At 43.6% G+C, this 17,872-nt stretch overlaps 1 long non-coding RNA gene across 2 annotated transcripts in view; it reads right to left on the minus strand.

Annotated features, from left to right (window-relative positions):
- Positions 1 to 2,859: 2,859 nt before the first annotated feature.
- LOC105480012 (uncharacterized) overlaps positions 2,860 to 17,872 on the minus strand; it is a 45,063-nt gene continuing 30,050 nt past the window's right edge. For both annotated transcript variants that reach the window (XR_986232.2, XR_986231.3), the window contains 2 exons: positions 4,439 to 4,525; positions 2,860 to 3,133 (listed from right to left, as the gene is read on the minus strand). This is a non-coding gene — a long non-coding RNA (uncharacterized lncRNA). The remainder of the gene's footprint in view (positions 3,134 to 4,438; positions 4,526 to 17,872) is intronic.

A 17,872-nucleotide genomic window follows, 5' to 3' on the forward strand; every position in this document is an offset into this window, starting at 1 on the left:
TTGACTAAAAATGCAAAAATTAGCTAGGCATGGTGGCACACACCTGTAATCCCAGCTACTCAGGAGGCTGAGGCAGGAGAATCGCTTGAACCTGCGAGGCGGAGATTGCGGTGAGCCGAGATCATGCCACTGCGCTGCAGCCTGGGCAATGAGAGCGAGACGACCATATGTCCAACACGTAAAGTTATACACTGAGCTCCATACTGTTACACAGAACATGTTTTGTCCTCCTACCTTGGCAAACAGTGCTTCATAAGGACATGGAATACAAGGTTTGACTTCAGAACTCGGGTTCCTCTGTGTGACGTACCAGAATGTCACCTCTCAAGGAGAACCAGCCTCCACTCCCCCAGCCTGTGACCCTGCCCTTTCTCTTCTCACTCTTGGCTGCCTCCTGCTTGGAGAGGTGATTAATGATGGGTGGACATCCTGGCTTCACATTTAAGTTCCACTGCAGCCCTGCAGCCCCTCAGAAGCCCACTTGACCCTTCAGAAGGTGGACCCTGGAAAGAGGCAGGCAGGGGTGCTGGAAGTGGGCTTGGGACTGTAGGAGTATATCATTCCAGAGTCCCAGGTACTGGAGGGTGTGGTGTAGAAGGAGGTGCATGGGTTCTGGGGGACATGGCCCCTTGGTCCCTTGGAACCATCACCTAGTGGTGACCAGTCTGGCTGGGGAAGGGCAGAGAGCATCTTCTAGAAAATGGCACTGGGGCCAGGGTCTCCTCTGCCAGCATTTACAGGAAGGATTGATGTGACAGGAGGTAGGAGGCAGGAAGGCATGACAGTAAGCTGAGATTGGGAATGTTCTCTTCCCCCACCTCCTTCCCAACCTTTCTTGATCCTCCTCAAATAACACCCACTCTTCAATTATTCGTGCTCAGACACCTGGACTGTCTCCTGTATCACATCATCAAAACTCCTCTGCCTAGCATTTCAGGTTTGTGTCATTTGCCTTTTGTTCACCTTTCTGAAGGGGCAAGGGGATGGATGCTGTTTAAAATGAACTCAATTAGTTTTTTTGTTCAGGTTCCTGTTTTTCCGGTGGCCTTATCAAGCCAAGACACTGTAATTTTTAAAAATGTTTCAACAGAGATATCCTTAAAATGATCTACGTGATCTGACCCCTGAGTTTAATCTTCCTGACTTCATCTCCCACTTCCGTCCCCTTTGGTTTTGAGAGTGTGACTGGATCTGCAACCTTAACTTGTGCACACATCGCTCCCTCCAGGACGCCCAAGCACATTCATAACAGACACAGCCAGGCAGACCTGGTCACTAGCAGAACTTCCACATCCTTCCTACATTGGTTTGCTGGGGCTCCCATTACAAGACACCACAGCCTGGGTGGTTTAAACAACAGAAATGTCTTTTCTCGCAGTTTTGGAGGCTAGAAGTTCAAGATCAAGCTCTTGGCAGCTTTGATTTCTCCTGAGGCCTCTCTCCTTGGCTTGCAGATGACTGCCTTCTCACTGTGTCCTCACATGGCCTTTCCTCTGCACACGCACAAGCCTGGTGTCTCTCCCTTTTAAAAGGACACCGGTCGTACTGGATTAGGGCCCACTCTAAAGGCTTCATTTGAGCATAATGACCTCTTTAAACACCCTCTCTCCAAATACAGTCACATTCTGACGTTCTGGAGATTAGGACTTCCAGATAAGCATTTTAAAGGGAGAAGAATCCATCCCATAATACTTTCCTACTTGTGTTAGGCCATTCTCATATTGCTATAAAGACATACCTGAGGCTGGGTAATCTATAAAGAAAAGAGTTTTAATGGTCTCGTGGTTCTGCAGGCTGTACAGGAAGCAGCATCAGCTTCTGGAGAGGTCTCAGGGAACTTACAATCATGGCGGAAGGTAAACAAGGAGAGAAGTGTCAAAAACGGCGGGAGCAGGAGAAAGACAAAGGGGCTGGGGGGAGACGCTACACACTGTTAAACAACCAGATCTCACGAGAACACCTTCACTATTGCCACGACAGTACCAAGGGGGACGGTGTTAAACTATTCAGGAGAAACCACCCCCGTGATCCAGTCACCTCCCACCAGGCCCCACCTCCAACAGTAGGGATTATAATTCGACCCGAGATTTGGTGGGGACACAGATCCAGTCTAGATCACTACTTCAAGAAGATGTTTAAAATAACATCAACAAGTAAGGGAAAGAATGCTCATGAAAAATGCCCCGGAATGAAGAAAGGAAAGACTGGACACATAAAAAGAAGTCATACACTTAACCCTTTCATTCCCGGGGCTTTGAACTGCATACTTTCATGGAGACACACAAAGAAGGGGGGCACAGAGGCCAATGGCTAAGAGTGACCAGAAAGGGGTATCCTGTGGCTCATCCTCAGCACCTCCAAATCCAATAAATATGTATTCATATTTCTTTCTGACTTTTGTTATAAGTTTTATGCCTTAAGGGACTTGCTTTCCTGAGCCTCTGTAATACCATTCTCTTATGGCACCGGCACTATTTCTTACCACCCACCTCACAAGTTCATTTTCTGGCAATCTTCAGTCCATTCACAGCACAAGGCTCCATCCTTTACTATCTGTCCTTGTCATTCTAGGTACTTTCCCTGAGTCTCCCAATGTTATATGGCTTCAACTGCAACTTTGATGCAAATGGTTCCTAGCTCTGTCCTTAGCATTGATGTACCCATGACACATCACCCACTTGGATGAAACATGGGACCGTCACACTCAGCACTTCCAAAGTCAGATTCATCACCTGCCTCCCCTAACCCGCTCCCTGTTCTCTATCCTATGTTATCAACATCAGTACCAGCCAGAAAGCCCAGAGCCAAAGTGTGCGTCTCCTTTTCACTGAGTCCCACCCTTAGACATTCACCAACACATATTGATTCTCTTTTTATTATCATTTACGTTTCATCCCTCCCTCTCCACATCCGTGCTTTTGTTTCTGATTTTGTTGTCCAGACAACTGCACTTTCTTCGTGCCTCCTTTCTGCTCACCTTCTCTCTATTCATTTTTTTCTTAATATTTAAAAAACAGTGGCCAGGCACAGTGGCTCATCTCTGTAATCCCAGCACGTTGGGAGGCCAAGGCAGGAGAGTCTCGTGGGTCCAGGAGTTTGAGACCAGCCTCGTCAACATAGCAGGATACCATGTCTATAAAAAAATAAAAACAAAAAAGAAAAACATTAAATATACAAGAATTCACAATTTTGTTGGTCACATTTGATTTAATTCTTATTAAATAAACATAAATTAAACTTTTTGAAGTGAACAACTAATTTGTCTCGCCAAAGTTGTTCCATTATCTTTTGAAGCAACTACTATATTGTAAACTTTAAATTAATTTTTGTAACAGCTACATGTCTGTATTTTTTGTATCCAGAACAAGCAACACATTCTATTGTTTTCAATGTATATAAATGGTATTATGTATATATTCAATGTCGTTTTAAATTTTATCATTTTAAGATTTATCCTTATCCATGTATATGTGTATACAAAGTATATATATGATGTGTCTGTGTGTATGTGTGTCACATATTTATATGTCTGTCTATCCATCTATCTAGAATACTGGTTCACTCTACTTCTAAATGTAGTCTGACACATACAAATATCACAATTAATTATTGATTTCTCTGCTGAATATTTACATTTTTTTCCAATGAACATCATTGTACTTGTTTCCTTGTACACATATGAGAAATTTTTCTTTGGTTGTATACTTGGAAGTATATTTTCTGGGTCATTTTATGACCTAGAAAAATGTATGTGAGTGTGTGTGTGTGAGAGAGACACAGAGAGAGAGAGAGAGAGAGAGAGAGATGACACTTGGGGACTGAAGCTGGCGTGAAAAGGTGTAGGGACCACACCAGGTCCTCCTCCCTTCCATGTCTGCCCTAGGCCCAGGACCTCCCTGGTGGCATCCCTGATTCTCTCTGTGTGGCCTCTCCATTCCCTTCTGTCTTCCTCCTGGCTCCGTTCGCTGTTGCACTTCTGTTTCATCACCACGGTAGCTCTTCAGAGTCATGGCTCACTACTGCCCAGCCTCTATCTCATAGCACTTCCGAGCTTCTGACCCCTCCATTGACTCAATCTCTCTCTGTTGATTTATTTAAACTCTTTGGAACCACCATGCAGTCGGCTTGTCTCTCTTCAGAACAAGGCTTTAGTGATGGGTGCTGTCCTCCTGTGGCTACTACGAATTGGAGATGGGCTGGGGGCTTGGGTGCTGCCATGCAATCTTCATGCCGGCAGGGCCGTGGGTGAGAGGAAGCTTGCCTTAGAGGGAGGGGTGACAATGGCCAGAATTCTGAGTCTGGTCTGTCCACTACACTCCTATTTTCCCCCAGAACTTAGCCACAGCATCTCTTCAGGACACATTCCTGACCTCCCTTTTATTTCATGATCACTTTTATTTCATGACCCCACATACAACTCTAAGATCATGTAAATCACCGTGATCTGTTCTTTCTGATAGATGTCAGTCAGCTTGATAGCAGGAACCACATCTTGCCTGGCTTTGCTCAGGCCCCAGCACAGCATCTGAAACACATTAGATGATTAATAAATGAAAGAGGTCAAGTGGATAAAAAATGCCCCAGATACTAGAATAGTCAGGGAACGCTTTATTGTTGAATTGGATCTTGCACAAGTCCCTACGTTTAATCAGATTACACTGAACTTTTTCAAGCTTATCAGACTGTTTTCCCTTAATTTCAGGCAGGCTGACCTCAATCTCATGGCAAACTGAGCACATGTTTCTCTGACCCTTTCTGTGAGCTCTTTGCTCCATCTTCACTCTCTCCAATCACTCCCACTTCCCCACAGACCTTTCTACATACACAATTTTAAAATTTTCCCCAGGTTTCTAGATCTGTCCAAATTCTACCCAAGGGTGCAGGGCCCTTGAAGCCAAGTGGAAAACAAAAACTCAAAAGAGCGTCAAAGAAGTCTTGAATCTGGGATAGTCAACTAAGAGTGTTGGAACAAAGGAAGAGATGGTGAAAGGGTAGAGAGTTTGCAGTCGGGATCATGGAGGGGGTGGTGCCGTAGACACAGGGCAGGGCATGATAGAAGGAGAGGCTGCAGCAGGTGAAGAACTGATTAGTGGAGGAGAAGAAGGTAGGGAAGGGAGGCCAGGGGATTGAAGAGGGCATTTGTGGTCACTGACTCACCAAGGAGCCTCATGAGGATAGCACTGAACAGTGTGTGTCAAGGAAGAGGTGCTAACCTTATTGAGACATGAGAGGAGCTCAACTCAGTGATGCATAAAGGGACGTGGCAAGGAGGGGTGGTGGGTGGTAGTCTGAGAATGTGAGGACTGTAGAGGGGAGAGGAAACATGGTCTTTAGTCACTATGAGGAGCACACCCAAAACCAATGTGGGATGTGGAGAGGAAGCAGCTGCCCCTTCGAGGGGCCATAAGAAGCAGTGGCCTCAGAGCAGCAAAACACTAAAGGGACCCATCAGAGGGGTGGCTGAGGATACAAGGATTTTACCTAAAACTGGCTGTGATCCCAAAGGGTGTGTTGGCAGCGTTTCAAAAGTTGAGGGTGATGGAAGGTGGGGTCAGGGTGGCAGAGGGGCCTCACATGTTGGGGTGACATGGAGTCTAGGTCTTCCTGTGGATATGGAGTCACACGGGAGAAAGGGCACAAGGAGATGCCTCCGATGGCCTCAAGACAGTCAGTGCTTACGAAGCTTCAGGGCTGGGGTCAGGGAACGGGGTTCTTTTCAGAGACGTGCAGAACTTTGAGGTGTCCCGTTCATGCCTAACAGTGGCTGGGAGGAAGCCAAGAGTGTGGGAGTCTGGACTCCCTGGGTCGATGTCAGCTAGGCTGAGACTGGTGGCCCGTGAGAACCGGGATCTGGCTGGAGGCACCTGCATCATTACGATGGCTGTGCTCACCTTTCCCCCTTTCTCTCTCTTCTCGTAATCCACCCCAGGTGTGACTGGCCCTGCCCTCTGCTCCAACCTGGAAGCTTTCACAGGCCTCCTGGTATTGCCTGGGGATCTGGGGATGGAAAATTCCCGAGGCTTCCAGGTCAGGTCGGCAAGAGGGTTGCTCCCTGTCCTCCAGCACAAGAGAATTCACTGCACACCACTCCACTCTCCTCATGTCCTCGGGCCCTTTTGTCTTCCCCCAGGACTCCCTCATTTAGCCCATCCTATCACTAGATTTTACTTTTGGTCAGCGTCAGTACAGTGTCCATTTATTTCACAATTTCACTGAGAATTGCCCACCAACTTCGCCTCTTTTTAGAAAAAAAAAAAAAGTCTATTTTTACAAAGACATGGAATGAACCCAGGTGCCCATCAGCAGCAGACTGGATAAAGAAAGTGTGGTTCAAATACACCATGGACTACTACACAGCCATAAAAAGAACGAAATCATGTCCTTTGCCACAATGTGGATGCGGTGGCGGCCATTATCCTAAGCGAATTAAGGCAGGAACAGAAACCCAAATACTGCATGTTCTCACTTTTAAGTGGGAGCTAGACATTGGATACACATGAACATAAAGGTGGCAACAATAGACACTGGGGACTCCAAAATGGGGTAAGGAAGGAGGGAGGCAAGCATTGTAAAACTATTGGCCAGGCGTGGTGGCTCACGCCTGTAATCCCGGAACTTTGGGAGGCCAAGGTGAGTGGATCACCTGAGGTCAGGACTTCGAGACCAGCCTGGCCAACACGGTGAAACGCTGTCTCTACTAAAAATATGAAAATTAGCTGGGCATGGTGGCGGGCGCCTGTAATCCAAGCTACTTGGGAGGCTTTGGCAGGAGACTAGCTTGAACCCAGGAGGTGGAGGTTGCAGTGAGCCGAGATCGTGCCGCTGCACTCCAGCCTGGGCGACCAGAGCAAGACGTCGTTAGGAAAAAAAAAAAAGGTATTGAGTATTATGCTCACTTCCTATGTGACAGGATCACCCACACCCTAAACCTCAGCAACATGCAGTATACCCAGATAACAAACCGGCACATGTACTCCCAGAATCGAAAATAACAGTTTTTAAGGCTAATTTTGTAACCATTTAAAAATTGAAAACAAAATATAATGGATAAGTTAATGTCGCTATGCTTATTTTACAACCTAATTATCATAATTAGAATTTAAATTTCCTACAAGTGACTCCAATTCAACTGTTAGCCATGGGAAATGCCATTTTACAAGGCAGTAAACTCTAGCAGAAAAAAAAAAGCCAGCGTTGAAACAGTTTTTCCTTTTTACACAGGTCCTGGGTCAGATTTTTAACTGCATAGAACCTTAATAGTTTCCATCTACATGTGGTCATTCACCCAATGGTTATAGCTATGCCTTGTTCAGGGACAGGACCATATCTCTTCCCAAAAGCTGAGCTGTGCTGGTGAGCAAATTCTGAGGGGATCTGACCTTACTCACTCCACAACCCCTTCAACCCCCAGAACTCTCTGAAAGTAGGCTGAGATCCAGTACGGAGCCACATCGTCCTGGGAGTATTCCCAGGATCTAGTCCAGGATTGCAGTGGAAAGAGTCCAAGGATGTTAAGGCTAAGATCAGACAAGGATGCTCTGGGAAGTCAGGTTCTACATGTTAGCACGCAAGCCACAAATCTTGTAGCTTTCCTCCCTGAAAACTACAGTGGCCCCTTTGAGCTCTCTCCTTAGAAGAGAGATCCACACCTGTCAGGCACAATGTGGCTCTGTTGAAGGTTAATGCTGAGAGCCTTAACCCCATCATCCTTCAGAGATAAAGCAGAAGCTGCCTCTGATCATCTGAGCTGGCAGGTGCTTCCTCAAGGAGCCCTGTGGAAAGTCACGATTCCTACACCTGGGCCCATTGTGTCCTGTGGCTCTCAGCAGTAAATGACTTTGTCTAAGATTACATTCAAAAAAGAGTTAAATTCCTGAGTGAGGAAAATTAAAAGCTACCTCAAGTATTGCTCTTGTCAAGGATTTGTATCATGGGCTGAAAGGCCACATTCTGCACCAAGAGATGAAGGGACTCACAGGGACAGGCAGTGCTGGAGGTCCTGTGAGAGGTTGGGGGCCTGAGGGAGTTGATGCCACTTCACTTACAGGATGTTAGAGCCAATGAGAGGAGAACTCACAGCCTGCGCGGACTCCACGCGGTGGGAGGGGCTGGTACAGATGTGTGGAGAACTCAGAGACCATCTGGGCAGTGCAGATGGGCTTAATTCTTCCTTGACCTTCTGCCATTTGCGAGACAACCTGTTGTTCCAAGATTCTTTGTGATGTCCTCTGTACTTGCCCGGTTGGCCATCCTTGCTACTTTGATAGAGGCATCAGTTCTTCTCTCTGCCATCCTCTTAGGATCTTGTTTTTCTCCAAAGTGGTCACAGAAATTTGAACTTCAGTAGCTAACTGTGACTGAACTGTTAATATAAATGAACTTAAAAATGTGACTTTCTCATCACTCTGGGGGATCTTCAATCTCATCCCTGGAGAAGTCTGAGAAAGGTTACAGAACCATCAGGAGAGAAGGCCAAAATGTCACATCCATCAGGTTCCAGGTACTACCCATGATGGCATTACCAAAAAGCTTATGCATAACAATCAGAGGTCGTTTTAAAAGGTGAGCCAGTCAGAGAGGGAACTGTCTTTGGTGCCAATGCACACAACCTTGGAGGCAATGGTGCCCCCAATCTACTGCTTCCTTTTGAAGGTCTGTAGGCTGAATTTGACAGTTACTGTCTTTTGTGGCCCCACAAAATCCATGTTGGTTTTGTAGTAACCCCCCTGGATGACCTGCACAGTTATCATGGTGTGAGCAGACATGAGGCACTCTTCATCATCTATCAAGCTGGACCTGAGCTCCTAAGTTGTTCCTCTGCATTCATTAAAGGCTTGGTTTTCACCAGCATCTTCACACGGTTTTATTTATTTATTTGCTGCCTTAAAAAACTACACGCAAACCCAATGGCAGGAATCATTAGTGATACATCTCTTCTTATGATTTTGTAGGTCCACCACATAGCTCTTCTGTTTCATGTGATGTTAGCTGGAGCATTGGGATGTCTGGAAGTTTCCAAGTGTCCTCACTAGCCTGGATAAATGCTGGTTGGGAGCTCAACTGGGGCTTGACTGATAAGGCCTTTGATTCTCTTCTAGTGGATCTTGCCACGTGACTGATAGGGCTTCCTCTCATCATGGCAGCAAGGAGTGAGAAGCTTAAAGGGCAGGAGGAGTTGACTGTTGCTCAATGTTATATATGTCTTGACTCCTTTCCATTCCCATTGGGCCTAAACTTTGGAAACTCAAAAGGTAAAAGCTAAAACTAGGTTAGCTTACACCTTTTTCTTTTTGGTGGTGGTGGTTGGGGAGATGAGGGGGCCCAGAGAAAAAGGAAGTATCCGTTTAAAGAAATTAGTTAGTGACATTTCACAAAAGGACATCCCATTATGCTTATTTTAACACTACATAGGTTTTGCATAATATCTTGTTTCGTTGTTATGCAGATTTTTCACCCTTGGTCTAAGCTTCTTAACTTTCTGTAATTACATCTGCCGTTTAACACACACAGCAGTCCTGAAGGATGTGTCTGCAATAATTATTTCTGAAATCTGTTGATTTAGGTAAAACTGAATACTTTTTTTTTAAAATAACAAGAATAGTATATTGCATTTTTGTAAAAGCATTTGTTCTACGTATCTGGTAGGCAGAATAATGACCTCCCCAAAGATGTCCATATCCTAATCCCCAGAACCTGTGCATATGTTATTTTATGTGGCAAATGGGGCTTGTGGAGGTGATTAAAGTTAAGGACCTTGGGAAGGGACGATGATCCTGGATTACCTATGTGTGCTCAATGTAATCAAAGGAGTCCTCTTAAGTGGGTGAACCTTTCCTTAGGAACGCTCAGAGAAATAGACCTTTGGAAGTAGGTCAGAGAGATGCTCCGATTCCTGGCTTTGAGAAGAGGCTACAGCCCAAGAAATAAAGGAGGCTTCTAGAAGCTGGAAAATGCAAAGAAATCCATTTGCCCCTAGAATCTCCAGAAAGGAAGATAGCCCTGAAGACACCTAGATTTTAACCCAAAGAGACCCACATCAGACTTGTGGCCTACAGAACCACAAGGTAATGCATTTGTTTTGTTTTCAGCCACAAACTTTTTGCAATCTTCTATCAGTTTGCTCAATGCGATTGATGATTAATTCTATGAGACAGCTTTCTTAAAAAAAAACTTTCTTTTTTTTGTACTTTTGCATTACTTAGATTCTTCAACAAAGTGTGCACTCTTCCTCCCCCCCCCCAAAAAAAAACAATGAGTTTCTGAGGAGAAGGAGAAGAAAGAGAGGCATAAGGAGAGGGGAAAAGAAGAAAGCAAGACAAAGGCAGAGGAGAAGGAAATACAGAAGATACTGGGACACATTTCTGCTCAGATTTTATGTCCCGTTGGACACTTGTTGGCGAAAACAAAGCCAGCCTCATGCAGAAGAAGCTGAATGTCAGGCAGAGCCAGCTGGTAGCTTCTCTCTGCCCATTCATGTGCTCATGTGTGACTGTCACATGAATCCTGAGGAATCTGCCTCACTAAAGGGAGGGTTGGCATGGGGGAGTGTTGAGATATATATTTTTGGATTAAAAAAAACTACACTGAATTTTAAAAATTGCTCTTGATGTCATGAATTCTCACTCAGTAGCCTCTGATGTGTGTTTCTGAAGCTCATTTCCTGGGGATTGCATTTTCTCTCCTTGACTTGTTTCTGATGAGACCAGGATGCCTTGTAGCTTTTGCTTGGCTTTTCCTGAGCACTGGGGCCTTGCCATCAGCTTCTTGGCATTCATCTGTGCTGTCCTCACAGCAGCCTGAGTGATCCTTTCCAACACGTCTTGTCACAGTTTTCCTTGCTCAGAGCTGCCTGTGGCTTCCCGTCTTGCTCTGAGTAATGCCAAGTCCTTTCTGTCATCCGCAAGGCCCGTCATGAGCTGGTCCCTGTACCCTCTCTGACTCACCTCCATTCCTTTCTCACCTGCTTCTGCCACCACAACCAGGCTGGCCTCCTTGATTTCCATCATCACTTGAAGAAAGTGCCCCCTCAGGGCATAATACCTGCTTTACCACTGCCTGCAGGGCTCTGTTCTCAACAGCTCTGGTGTCTGTTCACTGATTCTTTTAGATCTCTGCTCAAACGCCTCTTTTCAGAAAGGTCTCCTTGTCACTCTACATAAATGGTCACTCTATCTTCTATGATTTACTTTTTTTCTTTAAAGAATTTATCATCACCTGTCATACTTCATATATGGAATATATAATGTCATACTATATTTATATAATGCCTATATATGGACTTATACATGTATATAGACACAAATATAGACATTATGTAAAGTATAATATAATGTATTATATACAAGAAAAATATAGTATAAATAACATATATACTATACATATATACATATTATATATGCTGTATATATACACTCTACAATATATACTATGTTATATATGCTATATATAGTATGCATACAACATATATACTGTATATAGTATATATAGTAGTATATATAATATTACATATAGTATAGTATATATAGTATACTACATTATAATATATAGTATTATAGTATTCTATATAGTATATATAGTATTCTATATAGTATAGTATTCTATACTATATTATATATAATATACAATATTAACATAATATACTATATATCATACTAATGTAATATACTATACTAGTGCCTATAATATACTATATATAATATATAAATATAATACTATATAACAGTATTATATTTATGTTATAGTATTAATATAGTATATACACTATATGTAATACAGAGTACATATAGCATATACTATATAATATATGTATATATTGTCTATATAATATATACCATATAGTATATGCATATGTATATATTGTCTATATAGTATATACTATATAGAATGCTATACTATACATATATAACCTATAGTGTATATGATGTCATATTACATATATAATAAAGAAACAGACGCACATGTATAAGTGGATTTGCATTTATTTGTTGATGAATTGTTTCTACCCAGTAAGAATTTAAGCTCCATGATGGCAGGGACTTTTTTTTCACTCTGAATCTTTATTGCACATCCTAAGTGTTCAGTAAATATTTGGTGAATGAAATATGTTGTAATGAATGTATAAATAACAGTAAAACTTAGTATTTTTCCAGTTAAACAGCATGTATGCATCTGTGTATTCCTATGTGTCCATAAAAAGCAATGTTTTGAAATACGAGGGCCAGAAGATGCCTGCCTTAGAAAAACCTAAGGATCTTGTTTAAAATGCCTATTTTGGGGCAGAGACACTGAGTCTGAACGCCTGCGGATGGGTTCTAAAATCTGCTTTGATAGCAAAGTCCTCATGTGATGCTCTCACCAAAGCATGAGATCCAGTGGCCCGTGAAGTCCTATGAAAGAATGGATACAAGAGAAATGCAGATTACTGTATTCCCTCCAAGACTTTACTTCCTTGTTTTGATGGAGAGATAGCATGTCACCTAGAATAACGCAGGAAAAAATCACCAGAACCAAACGATATCACACAAACAAAATACATCAGTTGTGGTGTATTGTGATTATGATCAGCCCTTCTTTACACAAATTTTAAGAGGCTCCAAGTCTCCTGGGTTTACACAACCAGTGTTATAATTGGGCAGCAGTGCTCTTTGTCATTTCCCAGGCTCTGAAAATTAGATAATTTTAAAAACATCCACAGCAGCAGAAACCACAGCGATAAAACTAACGACAATTTTCTCTCCTTCTGAGAAGAGTTCCCTTTCTTTGGGTCTTCTGTTTAGCCCTAGGTGGGATTTTTTGGACATTTACTATGTATCTAGTTCTGTTGCCATTTATGGTGTTAACTCATTTAAACATCACAGCAACTCACTGAGGCAGGTACTGTTGTTATCATCCCCCATTTACAGAAGAACACACAGCATAGAAAGCTACTACATAGATCCTGAAGTAATAAATCACATTGAGTCAAGGCACTTACATAATGGGAAAAAACCCACAATTTCCATAGAAGAAAATCATTTCAAGTTATTTTGGGACCAAGGACAAAAAGGGTTCAGACAGGGGAATTATGGAGAGATGAACATTTAAGCTGGATATTAAAATTTTATAGGAATTGTAGACTCAGAAATGATGTGTGGAGAACAAAATGGGCTGTGAGGAGCAGGGGGAAGGCATTCCAGGCAGAACGATCCTCAACAGTGTATCCATGCAAAAGTTGGCATCTGGACCCTTGAGTGGGAAGCATTAGTGCCCACCAGGATTTGGGGTTTCAAGGGTGTTAACACTTCGCTGGATTGAGGCCTTGCCTTGAACTCTTGAGTTTCTCTCTTCACCAATGGGATCCATTGGGCTGGTCCCAATTCCCAAATTAGCCCAGACATTGACCACAAAGCATAGGAACAAGATTTTAGTGAAAGTTCTTAAATGCCATATGTTATACAGCAAATTAACTCAGGAGTGGGGTCCATACCTCCGCTCCTGGACCCTAGAACAGGATTTGAAGCTGTACCTTCTGGGCGATGCCTTCAAGTCTCCTGTTACCTGGAGAAAGACAGCAGCAGAGCTCAGAAACCCAGCTCGGCAGGGCTGCAGATCGAAATGCCGCCTCTTCTGACAGTATTTTCATGCACCCTCAAGATTAAGAATCCCCCCCCCCCGCTCTTTTTTTCTAACTGCACTGTTTCTTTTCTCTCTTGGTTTCATTTTCGATCTGAAAAAACAAACATTGGATCTTGTGAGAACCAGCTAAGTTGCTGCTTTGTCCTTGGGTTGAGAAAGCTGGGGAGAAATTCACTAAGGACTAATTTAAATAATTTCCCACTTTAGACCCTCACTGAAGAGTATTAGAAACATCTAGGTTGAGAAGGATTTGTATCCTTCATCATAAAGAACAGTTTCTTCACTTTATACTTGTTAGGAAAAAAAACATTCTCTGGAATGCAAATAACAGAATCCTACATAGAAAAGGGATTAAAGAGTGGGATAGAGTAGGGTGGGGTGGGCTACAGGGTGGAAATATTATGTTAGGAGAGAGAAAGGAGGGGGATAAAATATTATCCATAAAGTTGGGCTCTCCATCTGGGACTGATGGAAGAAGAAATTTGCCCACCTTCATTGTGCAGGATTTTAAGTCCTGGTACCCAAAGGCAAAGCATCTTTGTGGGGTGTGTTCCATATCATTAACCCCGGTCATGCACGGCATTTTTCCTGGGGATAATTTCCTCTCCTAGTCTATCAATGTCAAAAATGAAATATTTAGAGTCCGTAGCTGTTCTACAAGAAAGCTACATGAAACATTGTAGCTTCTTAATTTAAATGACTGATCACCCTCAATTACCTAATTCAGGCTCCACATGGGCCTTTGTTGTAGGATGCCCTGTCACAAGCCTTGTCTCTTGTTCGTCTCTCCATAATTCCCCTGTCTGAACCCTTTTTGTCCTTGGTCCCAAAATAACTTGAAATGATTTTCTTCTATGGAAATTGTGGGTTTTTTCCCAGCCTTTGTTAACTATGTAATTCCCGACTTCCTTTCTTCCTACTTTCTTCTTTCTTTATGCAATGTAAGCTATATGTACCTGGGGTAATATTAAGGTTTTACTGGGAGTACAAAATAAGGGTATGTGGCATGCAAAACCAAGCTCAACCATATGTAAACAAAGTCATCCTAAGTTATATTTGATAAAAGGGTGGATATAGACTATGAATGCCCAAGTTCAGAGACCAGGATAAAGCTAAGGAAGGGAATAACCTTTAGGGGGTGCTCAAGATGGGAGGTTGGTTGAGAGAAGGCTTGTGACAGGGCATCCTATAACAGTCTGGGGAGGATACATGGGCCTTCCAGCAGGGAGGCAGCCAACCACATCAAGGTGCATCCCCACAGGGCAGTGCACATCCTGTAGATTCATGCCATTGTGTGCACTTGGTTTTCTAGTATGATTTCACTTCCAACAGCCAGCACCTGCTCCTCTTTGAGTCCTGCCCCTGGGCCAGTGCTGACTTCTGTGAAGCTTGCAGAGTCTGCTTTCTGCACACATAGGTGACCTTATCCAATGACTCTTGGTGCTGGAGTATAAGTACTCCAGTTCTCTTCCCCCTAATTGGGACAGTTTGATGTGGGAACTACTCTACCTCCAGAGCTCTCCTGTGAGGTTGAAGCAAACTCACCTTCCTGGGGACTTTGCCTGGTAACTCAGCCTTGCTTACCTCACTTCCCATTCCTGTTCCACATCCCCACTCACCTACCAGTTTTTCCTGGTAGCACATTCTGAAAAATCACTTTCATGTGAATTCTTGTCTCAGAGTCCATGTGCTTCTAGGGAACCCAACCAGAATGCCTGACAGGCATGTCCCAGTCAAGACAGGTGAGCCAGATGACTATAGCTCAGTGATACTAGCTTTTCAGGTCATTTCATCTCCTCCACACCCACACTTTGATTCCATGATCACAACAGCTTCCAACTATAAATCCTCTTCTCAGGTAGTTTTTCTACAAAGAGAGAAGGCAGGAAGAACATTTCTAGCTCACTTTGGCAGTTTTATTTCACAGTGTACGTTTGGAGCTCTGGATTATAGATTAGTCTCTCAAGTGCCATCAATGCAACTCTGGCCCCAAGCGTCAGACCACGCCTGGGAAATTGACAAGCCATATTTTAAAATCTGCAAAAGCTGAGACGTTTTAGAACCACATCAGGTGTCACCTTGAGAGAACTTGTTTGGAAACCACTTGGCTTTCCTTGGTAGTTTCTCTATTGGATTGCTCCGTAGTCACCAGAAGCTGCAGTGCTTGAATCTCCTGGCCAGGCAGAGTTGAAAACATGAGTAGTAAATGTTTCCCTCTTCTCCATGAGAGGGGTCCTCTCCCTAATTGCTATCATTTTGACGTTTGTCCCTTCCACAACTCATGTTGAAATTTAATTCTTGTTGTAGGAGTATAAAGAGGTAGGACCCTTAAGAGGTGGTTAGGCCACAGGGCTCTACTCTCATGGGTGGAAGTGGTGCCTTATAAAAGGGCAAGTTCCACCCCATCTTGCCTTCTTGCCTTCCACCATGTGAGGATGCAGCACAGACGCTTGCACCAGATACTAGCACCTTAGTCTTGAACTTCCCAGCCTCCAGAACTGTGAGACAATAAATTTCTCTTTGTAATAAATTACCCAGTCTCAATATTCTGTTAGAGCAGCATAAAATGAGCTTAGGCACCTATTCTGAGAAGTGGGCAACTTATTCAGTCAGAATTTTTAGAGATAGACCAAACACTGGGGTCATGTTTCTTGGCTTGTGTGTTTTTGTTTGTTTGTTTCTTTGCAACCTTTGCCTTCTCAGTTCAAGTGATCCTGGTGCCTCAGCCTCCCGAGTAGCTGGGATTACAGGCATGCGCCACAACACCTGGCTAATTTTTTCTATTTTCAGTAGAGACAGGGTTTTACCATGTTGGCCAGGCTGGTCTCGAACTTCTGGCCTCAAGTGATCCTCCCGCATCAGCCTCCCAAAGTGCGGGGATTACAGGCATGAGCTGCTGCACCCGGCTCTTTGTTTGCTTTTTGAGACAAGGTCCCGCTCAGTCACCCAGGCTGGAGTGACAGTGGTATGTTCTCTGCTCACTGCAATCTCCACCCACTGGGGTCAAGCAATCCTCCCACCTCAGCCTCCTAGTAGCTGGGAAAGTTCCTTGGTTTATTGCGTCATTCATAAAATTCCTTACTTACATTCTGTGAGCTCTAACAGTTGTGGATTAAGAAGAGAAACACAAGTCTGTTCTTGCGGATGCATTGAAAGTACGAAGTAAACACACAAATACAGAAATCTGGAACATGCTTGACTTTGTCTCTCCACAACAGGCAGAATCCCAGTCTAATCTTTTGCTTCTGTGCAAAATTAGTATATAGGAAATGCTTTCTTTTAAGAAGGCTTAAATTTTGATTAATAAGTTCCCTCTAAGATCTTTAAAGAGATTGATTATAATGATTAAAAAGTGTTTATAAGTCATATTATCTCATATGTTTATATATATATAAACATACATGTATGTTTATAAATCATATTACTATATTTTCCCAAATATACTTTGCTTCACAAGAATCTTCGTTGAGTGGAAGGTACCATAAGTTTCATTCGGTTTTTCTATTTCTGTACAGAGGTGCCAAATTCCTGTGCAGCATTTAAGTCCCTTACTTTCCTCTTAACCATCCGTTACAAACTGGTGCCCAGGTGAGGTCGTTCCCATGACTGAGAATGTGGGCTCATCAGCTGTCAACTGTCAGTCTAGAGAGACCAGCACTGAAGGAGGAAGCTGTCCTCAGCTATCGTGCTGAGCAAGGTCTCAACCTTTCTGACAAAGGTTTGAAGTTTTGCTTTCTTGGCCTCTGCTTTTTGAGCTACACAATTCATGAACAGACAGCCGGCTTCCCCCTGCACTTCTGGGCTGGAACCACTGAGGGATGCTGCTGTACTGAGTTCCACCCTGGAGATACAAAACTGAAAGCTGGGAGAAATCAACGGTGATGAAATCACTCCCCTCTGTGTGTCTTTCCATTTCAGGTGACTGTTTTTCAGTGAAAACTCCAGACACTGACAACCATCATCTACAACCTGCCTCTTTCAGAGCCAGGTCAGAGGCCAGGGCAGGTGGGAGAAATGCTTTTTATTCTGCGGAGCTGCCTGTGCTGTGGAAAGAGATGCCAGAAATAGACCTGGGAAAAATAGGAGAATGGGGAGGTAGCAGATGCTTGGAGCCGTTTCTCTTGATAAATATATCTGTCCACTTCCCACTCTTGTCCGTGTCGCGGAAGGCCATTAGCACTTTATTTCTGTCTCTGCGGAGGCTCCGGGCCTGGCCCACCCTACCTCCCCTCCTGGAAGATGATCTCAAGAGGGCAGG

The sequence above is a fragment of the Macaca nemestrina genome, chromosome 9 (genome assembly GCF_043159975.1).
Source record: "Macaca nemestrina isolate mMacNem1 chromosome 9, mMacNem.hap1, whole genome shotgun sequence".
Lineage (NCBI taxonomy): Eukaryota > Metazoa > Chordata > Mammalia > Primates > Cercopithecidae > Macaca > Macaca nemestrina.